The 12820-nt window shown below is 44.9% G+C and overlaps 1 pseudogene; it reads right to left on the reverse strand.

Moving 5' to 3' along the window:
* Window positions 1-4632: 4632 nt before the first annotated feature.
* LOC120018551 lies at window positions 4633-5197 on the reverse strand (annotated as a pseudogene).
* Between the last annotated feature and the right edge of the window lie 7623 nt (window positions 5198-12820).

Here is a 12820-nt window from a genome sequence, read left to right on the forward strand (position 1 = left end):
CACCAGGATAAGGGGCAGCACCAGGATAAGGGGCAGCACCAGGATAAGGGGCAGCACCAGGATAAGGGGCAGCACCGGACTGAGGGACGGCAGCTCCGGACTGAGGGACGGCAGCTCCGGACTGAGGGACGGCAGCTCCGGACTGAGGGACGGCAGCTCCGGACTGAGGGACGGCAGCTCCGGACTGAGGGACGGCAGCTCCGGACTGAGGGACGGCAGCTCCGGACTGAGGGACAGCACCAGGATAAGGGGCAGCACCAGGATAAGGGGCAGCACCAGGATAAGGGGCAGCACCAGGATAAGGGGCAGCACCAGGATAAGGGGCAGCTCCGGACTGAGGGACGGCAGCGCCGGACTGAGGGACAGCACCGGACTGGCTGGCGGATCCTGGCTGGATGGCTCTGGCGGATCCTGGCTGGACGGCTCTGGCGGATCCTGGCTGGGCTGCTCATGGCTGGCTGATGGATCTGGCTGCTCATGGCTGGCTGACGGATCTGGCTGCTCATGGCTGGCTGACGGATCTGGCTGCTCATGGCTGGCTGACGGATCTGGCTGCTCATGGCTGGCTGACGGATCTGGCTGCTCATGGCTGGCTGACGGATCTGGCTGCTCATGGCTGGCTGACGGATCTGGCTGCTCATGGCTGGCGGAAGGCTCTGGCTGATCCTGTCTGGCGGAAGGCTCTGGCTGATCCTGTCTGGCGGAAGGCTCTGGCTGATCCTGTCTGGCGGAAGGCTCTGGCTGATCCTGTCTGGCGGAAGGCTCTGGCTGATCCTGTCTGGCGGAAGGCTCTGGCTGATCCTGTCTGGCGGAAGGCTCTAGCGGCTCCTGTCTGGCGGAAGGCTCTAGCGGCTCCTGTCTGGCGGAAGGCTCTGGCGGCTCCTGTCTGGCGGACGGCTCTGAAGGCTCATGGCAGACGGGCGGCTTTGCAGGCTCAGTACAGACGGGCGGCTTTGAAGACTCAGTACAGACGGGCAGTTCATTCGGCGCTTGGCAGACGGACAGTTCAGACAGCGTTGGGCAGACGGGCAGTTCAGGCGCCGTTGGGCAGACGGGCAGTTCAGGCGCCGTTGGGCAGACGGGCAGTTCAGGCGCCGTTGGGCAGACGGCAGACTCTGGCCGGCTGAGACGCACTGTAGGCCTGGTGCCGGAACTGGAGGTACCGGGCTAAAGACACGCACCTTCAGGCTAGTGCGGGGAGAAGGAACAGGGCATGCTGGACCCTGGGAGCGCACATTAGGCCTAGTGCGTGGTGCCGGAACTGGTGGTACCGGACTGGGGACACGCATCTCAGGGCTAGTGCGGGGAGCAGCAACAGGACGCACAGGACTCTGGGGACACACAGGAGGCTTGGTGCGTGGTGTAGGCACTGGTGGTAAAGGGCTGGAGACACGCACCATAGGGCTAGTGCGTGGAGGAGGCACTGGTGGTACTGGGTTGGGGCGGGGAGGTGGCGCCAGAAATACCGGACCGTGCAGGCGTACTGGCTCCCTTGAGCACTGAGCCTGCCCAACCTTACCTGGTTGTATGCTCCCCGTCGCCCGACCAGTGCGGGGAGGTGGAATAACCCGCACCGGGCTATGTAGGCGAACCGGGGACACCATGCGTAAGGCTGGTGCCATGTAAGCCGGCCCGAGGAGACGCACTGGTGACCAGATGCGTTGGGCCGGCTTCATGACATCCGGCTCAACGCTCAATCTAGCCCGGCCGATACTGGAGCTGGAATGTACCGAACCGGGCTATGCACGCGTACAGGAGACACCATGCGCTCTACTGCGTAACACGGTGTCTGCCCGTACTCTCGCTCTCCACGGTAAGTACAGGGAGTAGGCGCAGGTCTCCTACCTGACTTCGCCACACTCCCTTTAAGGCCCCCCCCAAGAAATTTTTGGGTTGTACTCACGGGCTTCCAGCCTTGCTTCCGTGCTGCCTCCTCATATCACCTCCTCTCGGCTTTAGCTGCCTCCAGCTCTTCACGAGGGAGGCGATATTCTCCCGGTTGTGCCCAAGGTCCCTTACCATCCAGTATCTCCTCCCATGTCCATGAATCCTGTGTAGGTGGGTCCTGTTGCCGCTTGACACGCCGCTTGGTCCTAGATTGGTGGGTAATTCTGTCACGATCGTCTTCTTTAGAGCTAGTGGACCAAGGCGCAGCGTGTGCAAAATACATCTTCTCTTTATTTTGAAGAAGAACAAACGAAACAAAACAACAAAATGACGAACGTGAAGCTATAAATGACTAAGTGCAAACATGCAACATAGACTAGACATAGACAATTACCCACAAACGCATGATGCCCATGGCTGCCTTAAATATGGCTCCCAATTAGAGACAATAAACCACAGCTGTCTCTAATTGAGAACCAATCTAGGCAGCCATCGACATACAAACACCTAGAACAGACATTGCCCCATTAAACCTATAAACCCCTAGACAAACCAAAACACATACTTCCCCATGTCACACCCTGACCTAACTAAAATAATAATGAAAACAAAGATAACTAAGGCCAGGGTGTGACAGAGGTCTTGGCAAAGAAAAGTGCATTTCAATACCACAAGATCACGTGATAATGATAAATAATACCAACACCCTGTTACAGTGCTGTAGCAAATCATGTTTTATATATCTAAATCTGAAACAGTATTTGTGAGTGCATGATGCAATTTAAAGTTATTTCTCTGTAATCAGCTATTTAAATATCAACACATTTTGAGAAATTCTCTTATTCAACCCACAAAGTACATAGTATCTCAATGTAAAAAAAAAAATATTTTCATCCCTTAGGCCATAGACAAGTGGCTTTTATTCTGGTCCCGTGATGTCTATGTAATCAAAGTACCTCACATCAATAAATAATCTCAAATGTCTCTGCAAGACAGCAGCCTCTATGAATAATACATCTGACTCCAAAAGTCAGCTAATCATGATCTTCAGTTTAGAATGCAATTAGATTAATCAGCTGTTTGCTAGGGATGGGGAAAACGTGTGACACCACTATGGCTCCCGAGGACTAGAGTTGCCCATCCCTGCCATAGACCCACTCCAATTTGCATACCACCCCAACAGATCCATAGACGACACAATCTCAATTGCACTCTACACCGCCCTCATCCACCTAGATAAGAGGAACACCTATGTGAGAATGCTGTTCATTGACTACAGCTCAGCGTTCAACACAATAGTCTCCACCAAGCTCGTCACCAAGCTGGGGACCCAGGGACTGAACATCTCCCTCTGCAACTGGATCCTGGACTTCCTGACGGGCTGACCCCATGTGGTGAGGGTAGGCAACATCACCTCTGCCACACTGACCCTCAACACAGGGGCCCCACAGGGGTGTGTGCTTAGTCCTCTCCTGTACATACTACTCCAACACCATCATCAAGTTTGCTGATGACAGGACGGTGGTAGGCCTGATCACTGGCGGGGGGACAGCAAGAAACAAGCAACAAAGTGAAAACAGGTTAGATTTTTTTTTGCAAATGTATTACAAATAAAAAACTGAAATACCTTATTTACATAAGTATTCAGACCCATTGCTATGAGACTCGAAATTGAGCTCATGTGCCTCCTGTTTCCATTGATCAACCTTGAGATGTTTCTACAACTTGTTTGGAATCCACCTGTGGTAAATTCAATTGATTGGACATGATTTGGAAAGGCACACACCTGTCTATATAAGGTCCCACAGTCGACAGTGCATGTCAGAGCAAAAACCAAGCCATGAAGTCGAAGGAATTGTCCGTAGAGCTCCGAGACAGGATTGTGTCGAGGCACAGATCTGGGTAAGGGTAGCAAAACATTTCTGTGGCATTGAAGGTCCCCAAGAACACAGTGGCCTCCATCATTCTTGAAGTGTGATTTACGGTTAATGAGAAAAGTGCTAACTATAGCTATTATTCTATCAAATGTATTATAGTCATTCTCAATATACTTTAAATGTATAAGCTATTCAAACGTGCTGTTATGTTTCTTGCTGTTCTCAGAAACTAATGTAGTTTGATGATAATTGGGAAGATGACCCAGTGAGTAAGAGAACCCCAAGAGTTTGTCACAATAATTGCTGAGTGAATTTGAGAATTAGCAGAGTTGAGAATCAGCTCATACTTTGTTACTGTACTCTTTCAAGTCGGTCTATAGCTCCTCACTGCAGGTTTTCACAGGTCTGTTTAGATGTATCTACTGGCACACAGCAGTCAAGACTTATGTTATTGATACAGTTAATCTAATACATTCACAGAATACTTTTTTTGTTGTTGCAACTTTGCTTGGGAGGAGGAAGTCAAGTTTTATTTCTCTCAATCAAGTCATTTTTGAAATTACACACATGGTTAATGTTGTTTAAGACATTTTTCATTTTTTCTAATTAGAAGACACTTTGCAATGCATATAATTAATCTAAACACATTTAAGCAAATGTAACATAGCTGTTCATTCAAATACAGTATACCTTAAGAATAACACAATATATAATTGTCTCAAGTCTTTGAAAACCAGAGGTCCTTTCAATACCACAGAATCATGTGACAAATAATAGCAATACCAATGGCCTTGCCTGTTAATCAAGTGTTATGTTTTCATATGACCAGCAATTCAGTTATAAACAAGTATTGGGGAAATGTTCTTATTCAACCCAAAAAATACAATGCAAGGAAAAACTTTTCATCTCTTATGCCATAGACAAGTGGACTCAGACATCGCGGGGCCAGAATAAAAACAATGCAATCAAAGAATCTCACATTATTGTACAATTTCAAATTAATTGACAGGATGGGAGCCTCCATGAACAGGCACCACAGCTGGATAAGACACAGGAACAACTGGATAGCGTGGAAAATCACCATTTTATGACCTTTAGAGGAAGATTTCTTACTGTCTGATGATGCATCTTTGGCCACTGCAATTATTCTAACATGGGTGAACACAATGGTGATGGATATGACCAGAAAGTAGAACTGACCTATAACTGATCTAAGGTGTCTCTGCCACTTGTGTGAAATAAACATATCTGCTGAACACAGTTTATACTACGTGTAGAAGCCCAGAGGGGCTGAGGCAAAGAAGATGGAGACAATTATGATGGGCTGCATGGCGCTGATGCTGTGGATTAAGAAGATGCAGTGAATGGCTCTGTGTACAGAGCTCTCCATGGCGCAGAGGCATGCAGATGGCCACATAGCTCTCCAGGCTCATGGCTGTCAGTGTTAGCGAGGTGGCAAAGGTCAACTCACTCAGCAGCTGGAATGGTGACTCTAAAGTAAGTCAGGAGGAGCAAGTTATTAGTCATGATTAGTTAGACAGTTAGACAGCAGTGTGTGAGCAAAGAAAATGTAACGTGTGTTTGAGCGAAAGGAGTCCTTTTTGAAGAAGGTGAAGATGAGCAGGCAGATGATGTAAATTAAGATTGCATTCATCGGCTGGACTATCATGATCCTGTCAATAACCCGTTGCAGAGAGGAGCTGCTACTACCATCTGCAGCTGTTGTATTGTTGTCTGCCAAATCACACAATGAAATAGCCAATAACAAGAAGTTATGTACAGTAGGCCTATGTTGTAACGACTCTCCTCTTCGTCTGATGATGAGGAATAGGAATCATCGGACCAACACGCAGCGTGGTAAGTGCTCATAGTGAATTTAATCAAATAAACTGAACACTGAATGACAAAAAAACAACAAAGAGAGTGAACGACACGAAACAGTCCTGTAAGGTGAAAAATACAAAACAGGAAACAACTACGCACAAAACACAGGTGGGATGAGGCTACCTAAGTATGGTTCTCAATCAGAGACAACGATAGACAGCTGCCTCTGATTGAGAACCACACTCGGCCAAACACATAGAAATATAAAACATAGAACAAAAACATAGAATGCCCACCCCAACTCACGCCCTGACCAAACCAAAATAGAGACATAACAAAGGAACTAAGGTCAGGGCGTGACATATGTACAGTAATTGCATTTCATAAACATGTTACAAAGGATGACATTGAAACATGAAATCATGTTAACTTTCTTGCAATAGATAACATATTTAAATATATTTAAAAGCTTAGATACAATCAAAAACCTTTGTTCCAGTAGAAAAAAAGTATAAGCACATTTCCAATCAGGATATAGGTTCAAATATGTCAGGTTGCCTTAGAAAGGAGACATATCATAGTAGCAGCACAGTACAAAGTGATATTCTCTCAGTCTCCTCTTGAGCCCTCAGGCAAAGATCAACTGAGTGCTCTGCATTTTTCAAAGGAATGTTGTCATGAATCTTCAGATACACCTCATTCCTATGTTTAGACTAACTGTAGAGGGAAAGGGAAGGGAAAGGGGGATACCTAGTCAGTTGTACAACTGAATGCCTTCAACTGAAATGTGTCTTCCGCATTTAACCCAACCCCTTTGAATCAGAGAGGTGCAGGGGTCTGCCTTAATCGACATCCACGTCTTTGGTGCCCGGGGAACAGAGGCAGAACGACAGATTTTTACCTTGTCAGCTTGGGGACTCGATCCAGCAACCTTTCGGTTCCTGGCCCAACACTCTAACCACTAGGCTACCTGCCCCCCCATAGTTACATATAACTATGTAATGCACAGTAATCTCATAGGATTATAACATTTCAACATGTTTTCAGGATATATGGCATTCACACAGATTACAGTAAATATTCTGTACATTTTTAATCAAATATAGTGATATTTCTGACTGAGATGTGTAATTAGGCCTGCATGTGAGTGTGAGCATTGTTTGTTGTGTAGCAGTACGAGTGCAGTTGTATTGTAGATAGTAGTGATGTGTGGGTTGACTCATAACCCAATTATATCCACAGGTCAGGCAGGTTTAGGGTCATGAAATATTGTGTGGATGAAGGGCGGGTGGATGAAGGGCGGGTGGCTGGCTGGTTGAATAAAGAGAAAACAATGCATTAAAATTCCATAAATGTATAATTCTTGCGCAATTCATATCTATAGGCTACATCGAGGCTTTTCTTTCATTCTTTTTTATCTCGTATTGGTGTGTAGCCTAAATCTAAACTTTAGGCTCTAACTGTAGTTAGGCTACGCTCGCCAAATACACGCCAACTGCCAAATGCTTTTGGGAACTTGGGCAGAAAAAGTTATCATTGGATCCACTGATGCAAAAACGACAATGTCGGAGTTTAATTCAATCAGAGAAAAGATGAGAGGGTTGAAAATAAATATAAGGGAGGCCCAGAACAGTAGCCTAATGTTTGATAAATATAAGGGAGGCCCAGAACAGTAGCCTAATGTTTGATAAATATAAGGGAGGCCCAGAACAGTAGCCTAATGTTTGATAAATATTTGGTGATGTCACGTTCCTGACCTGTTTTCCTTTTTCTTGTATTTATTTAGTTGGTCAGGGCGTGAGTTGGGTGGGTTTGTCTATGTGTTATTTTCTATGTTGGGATGTTTGTGTTCGGCCGGGTATGATTCTCAATCAGAGACAGCTGTCAATCGTTGTCCCTGATTGAGAATCATACTTAGGCAGCCTGGGTTTCACGTGTGTTTTGTGGGTGTTTGTCGCTGTGTCTGTGTATGTCGCACCACACGGTACTGTATCGGTTTATGCACTTCGTTTATTTGTTTTGTAATTCAGTATTCAGTTTCGTTTTAATAAATCATTATGAACACTAACCACTCTGCGTATTGGTCCGATCCGTCTCGCCTCTCCTCGTCCGAGGAGGAGGAAGAATATGACGATAGCCGTTACAGGTGAAATGGTAAAACAGGATGATATTAGTGCAGAGGCTATGTGATGAGTGTGAGGCGCTATACAAATTTGTCAGTCACAAGATAGCGACTTCAAAATGTCACGTCAAGGGAACTGTAGGCTACTGTTGCTACTGTTCAGATGGGTTAAATGGAATAGTAGCATGAAATCTGGACACTGACTGTAGGTCTATAACCGCTCACATAGCCTAATATAACGTTAACTCCTGCAGAATTAAGCATTTCTTGCAGTAATATAACCAAATGTAAATTTGGACTCGGAACAAGGGTGGAGAAATATTTGTTCTTTTTTTTAGCATCTTGAGAGAATGAATGCACGGTTAGTGACATCTGTAAAGGTGCTATCTTTATCAGCATCATAAAAGCTGACAGTATTTCAACCACATAAAATATGCATACAAGCTGAACTGAAATATTATCAGAAACATGTCCTTAAAACCGGTCAAACTGATGTCATTTGGAGTTATTTCATTTTCTCCCCAGTCCCTAAATGTCTTTGCTGCATGAGAGATGAAAAATAACTTTACTGATGTCAACTAGATTAAAGCATTATTTCTATCGATTCATAGCATTATTCTGGTGAGCAAGAGTTTATTTAGTATTTTAGGGCAACAAGTAATGACAGAAGACAAGCTGCATTTATATAATTATAGACAGAGAGGAAGAGGCAAAGCGAGAGTTTTTACTCGTTGTATGTTGTATGAGAGTGTCGAATTTGGTTAACAAAAATATGTGGACTGATATAGACCGAGTATACCAACCATTAGGAACACCTTCCTAATATTGAGTTGCACCCCTTTTACCACATATAGCTGGGCGGTTGCGGATGGGTTATTAACAATTGCGGGCGGGTGCGGGTGAACAAACGCGCATCACTAGTAGACTCACTCACATGCAGCATGTTCTGGATTTATGGTGCCAGTGGTAGAAAAAGTACCCAATTGTCATACTTGAGTAAAAGTAAATATACCTTATTAGAAAATGACTCAAGTAAAAGTGAATGTCACCCAGTAAAATATGTTGTCGAAATTCAGTACTGAGAGAGACTTTGTAATTTCTTCAAACAATCATCTTTATTAAATATTGATTAATTATTGCAATAATAAGGCTGGTCGAACCCGCACCCTTGAGTGTTGGACCGAGAAACCTAACCTTTATACAAATGCAGAGTACTATATATAACTGACACTAAAAATGCTTAGTCATGATTGGTTCCACCCATCCCATGCAGATTGGAGCATCATAAGCCACTCTGGGTTCATCCTGTCATTATCTGCACGGGGTTGTTGTGTTAACCCCACCCTGGATAAGTTTGCCAGATGCAAGGATGATTTTGAGAGGGATTGTTCTTCTCCTAAGATATCCCTAGTAAAACACATTCTTGTCTATGTAATGCAGTCTTTAACTCATTTGTCAGCTCAAGCCATCCCTGGCGACCATACGCCCAGATTAGCTGCAGGGAACTAGAGTGGAGACCATAAAAACACAGACACTAGTAGGACAGAAATGTCTTACTATTAGTTTAATTAATTGTTAACCATTAATAATAAATAAATCAGGTAAATATGTAATTTTTCTCTCACAAATACTACTTGAGTATTTGGTTTTAAATATACTTAAGTATCAAAAGTAAAAATATAAATCATTTCAAATTCCTTATATTAAATCAAACCAGACATTTTCTTGTTTTTTACATTTATGGATAGCCAGGGGAACACCCCAACACTCAGAAATAATTTACAAATGAAGCATTTGTGTTTAGTGAGTCCGCCAGATCAGATGCAATAGGGAGGACCAGGGATTTTCTCTTGATAAGTGTGGGAATTGGACACTTTTCCTGTCCTGCTAAGCATTCAAAATATAACAAGTACTTTTGGGTGTCAGGGAAAATGTATGTAGTATAAAGTACATTATTTTCTTTAGGAATGTAGTGGAGTAATAGTAAAAGTTGTAAAAAAACATAAATAGTAAAGTAAAGTACAGATACCCAAAAAAAACAACTTAGGTAGTATTTTTAAGTATTTTTACTTAAGTACTTTACACCACTGCATGGTGCAAACTATCATGCTATGTAATAGTCAAAAATAGAAAAAATAAACACTACATTCTGAATGCTACTCAAACTTTGTTTTGTTTCTTGCTGTAAGGCCTACTCCACTTCTGAATGGACTGCTATATGACAGCCTTGAGGGAATGCTATTTGGAGGTGTATGATGTCATTATCAGGAACTGAACCTGCACAGTTTGTTGAGGTCAAAACGAGTATAGCTGTGTGATGACCTGCAGCACAGATTCACAAGGCAGAGGACTCTTGACTTGTGTTCACTTCCCCAGAAAAACTGTTTCAATTGTACACACCAGAAGTCACCAAACCTGGTCCTGGATAGCAACAGGATGTGCATGTTTTTTTCCAACCCAGCAATAAAACACCTTAGGCTGGTCATATAGCTTTGACCATGGGTTGATTAGTTGTTTTGGTCTTTGGCTGCTGCAACACAATGTCTGTACCATGCTGCTCTGCGGGACCAAGTTTGGTGACCACTACTATGCATATGCTGTTGAGGATAATTTCTAATACACAACTAGATGGCTTCCCATCCATCTACCTATCAGCCAGCTGGGAAGACTACCGTCAAAACTACAGTACCAGTCAAAAGTTAGGACACACCTACTCATTCAAGAGTTTTTCTTTATTTTTCCTATTTTATACATTGTAGAATAATAGTGAAGACATCAAAACTATGAAATAACACATATAGAATCATGTAGTAACCAAAAAAGTGTTAAACAAATATTTGAGATTCTTCAAAGTAGCTACCCCTTGCCTTAATGACAGCTTTGTACACTATTGGCATTCTCTCAACCAGCTTCACGAGGAAGGCTTTTCCAACAGTCTTGAAGGAGTTCCCACATATGCTGAGCACTTGTTGGCTGCTTTTCCTTCACTCTGCGGTCCAACTCATCCCAAACCATCTCAATTGGGTTGAGGTTGGGTGATCGTGGAGGCCAGGTCATCTGATGCAGCACTCCATCCCTTTCCTTGGTCAATTAGCCCTTACACAGCATGGAGGTGTGTTTTGAGTCATTGTCCCAGTTGAAAAACAAATGATAGTCCCACTAAGCACAAACCAGATGGGATTGCGCATCGCTGCAGAATACTGTGGTAGCCATGCTAGTTAAGTGCGCCCTGAATTTTAAATAAATCACAGACCTTGTCACAAGCAAAGTATCCTCACACCATCACACCTCCTCCATGCTTCATGGTTGGAACCACACATGCGGAGATCATCTATTCACCTACTCTGCGTCTCACAAAGACACGGCGGTTGGAACCAAAAATCTCAAATTTGGACTCATCAAACCAAAGGACAGATTTCCACCGGTCTAATGTCCATTGCTCGTGTTTCTTGGCCCAAGCAAGTCTCTTCTTATTATTGGTGTCCTTTAGTAGTGGTTTCTTTGCAGCAATTCGACCATGAAGGCCTGATTCACGCAGTCTCCTCTGAACAGTTGATTTTGAGATATGTCTGTTACTTGAACCTTTCCTGTGGCGGTTCTCATGAGAGCCAGTTTCATCATCGCGCTTGATGGTTTTTGCAACTGCACTTGAAGAAACTTTCAAAGTTCTTGAAATGTTCCTTATTGACTGACCTTCATGTCTTAAAGTAATGATGGACTGTCATTTCTCTTTGCTTATTTGAGCTGTTCTTGCCGTAATATGGACTTGGTCTTTTACCATAAAGGGCTATGTTCTGTATACCACCCCTACCTTGTCACAACACAACTGATTGGCTCAAACACATTAAGAAGGAAAGAAAATCTCACGCTCCAAAGAGAAAACAAGACACTCACAGCCAAGGTAAAAATCCACGATTCCAACATGGATTGTCTACTCAGGGAAAACAGGGGGATGAAGGAGTCTCTAAGGAAAATCTATTTTTTTTCTGGGATTCCCAATAATCCAGAGGGCGTGATCAGAGAATTCATGCAATTGTCACGATCGACCATGGGAGAGAGAGAGGACCAAGGCGCAGCGTGTAAAAAATACATCTTCTCTTTATTTAGGAGATGAACGAACGAAGCAAAACAACAAATAGACGACCGTGAAGCTATAACCGAACAAAATGCAAACATGCAACCTAGACACAGACACAGACCTAGACAATGACCCAACAAAAACATGATGCCTATGGCTGCCTAAAATATGGCTCCCAATCAGAGACAAATGAAAGACATCTGTCTCTAATTGAGAACCACTCAGGCAACCATAGACATACCTAGAACATTCACTCAACCATAGACATACCTAGAAACATTCACTCAACACAAACCCATACACTAAACCCAACACCCCCTTTTCCATATAACCACCCAAAACGAGACAAAACACAAACATTCCCCATGTCACACCCTGACCTAACTAAAATAATAAAGAAAACAAAGAATACTAAGGCCAGGGCGTGACATAACCCCCCCCTTAAGGTGCGAACTCCGGGCGCACCAGCACAAAGTCTAGGGGAGGGTCTGGGTGGGCGTCCGTCCACGGCGGCGGCTCCGGCACTGGTCGTGGTCCCCACCCCACCATAGTCACTACCCGCTTTCGTAGCCTCCTCCAAATGGCCATCCTCCAACTTAACCCCACTGGATTAAGGGGCAGTACCTGACTAAGGGGCAGCACCGGACTAAGGGGCAGCACCGGACTAAGGGGCAGCACCGGACTAAGGGGCAGCACCGGACTAAGGGGCAGCACCGGACTAAGGGGCAGCACCGGACTAAGGGGCAGCACCGGACTAAGGGGCAGCACCGGACTAAGGGGCAGCACCGGACTAAGGGGCAGCACCGGACTAAGGGGCAGCACCGGACTAAGGGGCAGCACCAGGATAAGGGGCAGCACCAGGATAAGGGGCAGCACCAGGATAAGGGGCAGCACCAGGATAAGGGGCAGCACCAGGATAAAGGGCAGCACCAGGATAAGGGGCAGCACCAGGATAAAGGGCAGCACCAGACTGAGGGACGGCAGCTCCGGACTGAGGGACGGCAGCTCCGGACTGAGGGACGGATCCTGGCT

This window comes from Salvelinus namaycush, chromosome 23, assembly GCF_016432855.1.
Source record: "Salvelinus namaycush isolate Seneca chromosome 23, SaNama_1.0, whole genome shotgun sequence".
Classification (NCBI taxonomy): domain Eukaryota; kingdom Metazoa; phylum Chordata; class Actinopteri; order Salmoniformes; family Salmonidae; genus Salvelinus; species Salvelinus namaycush.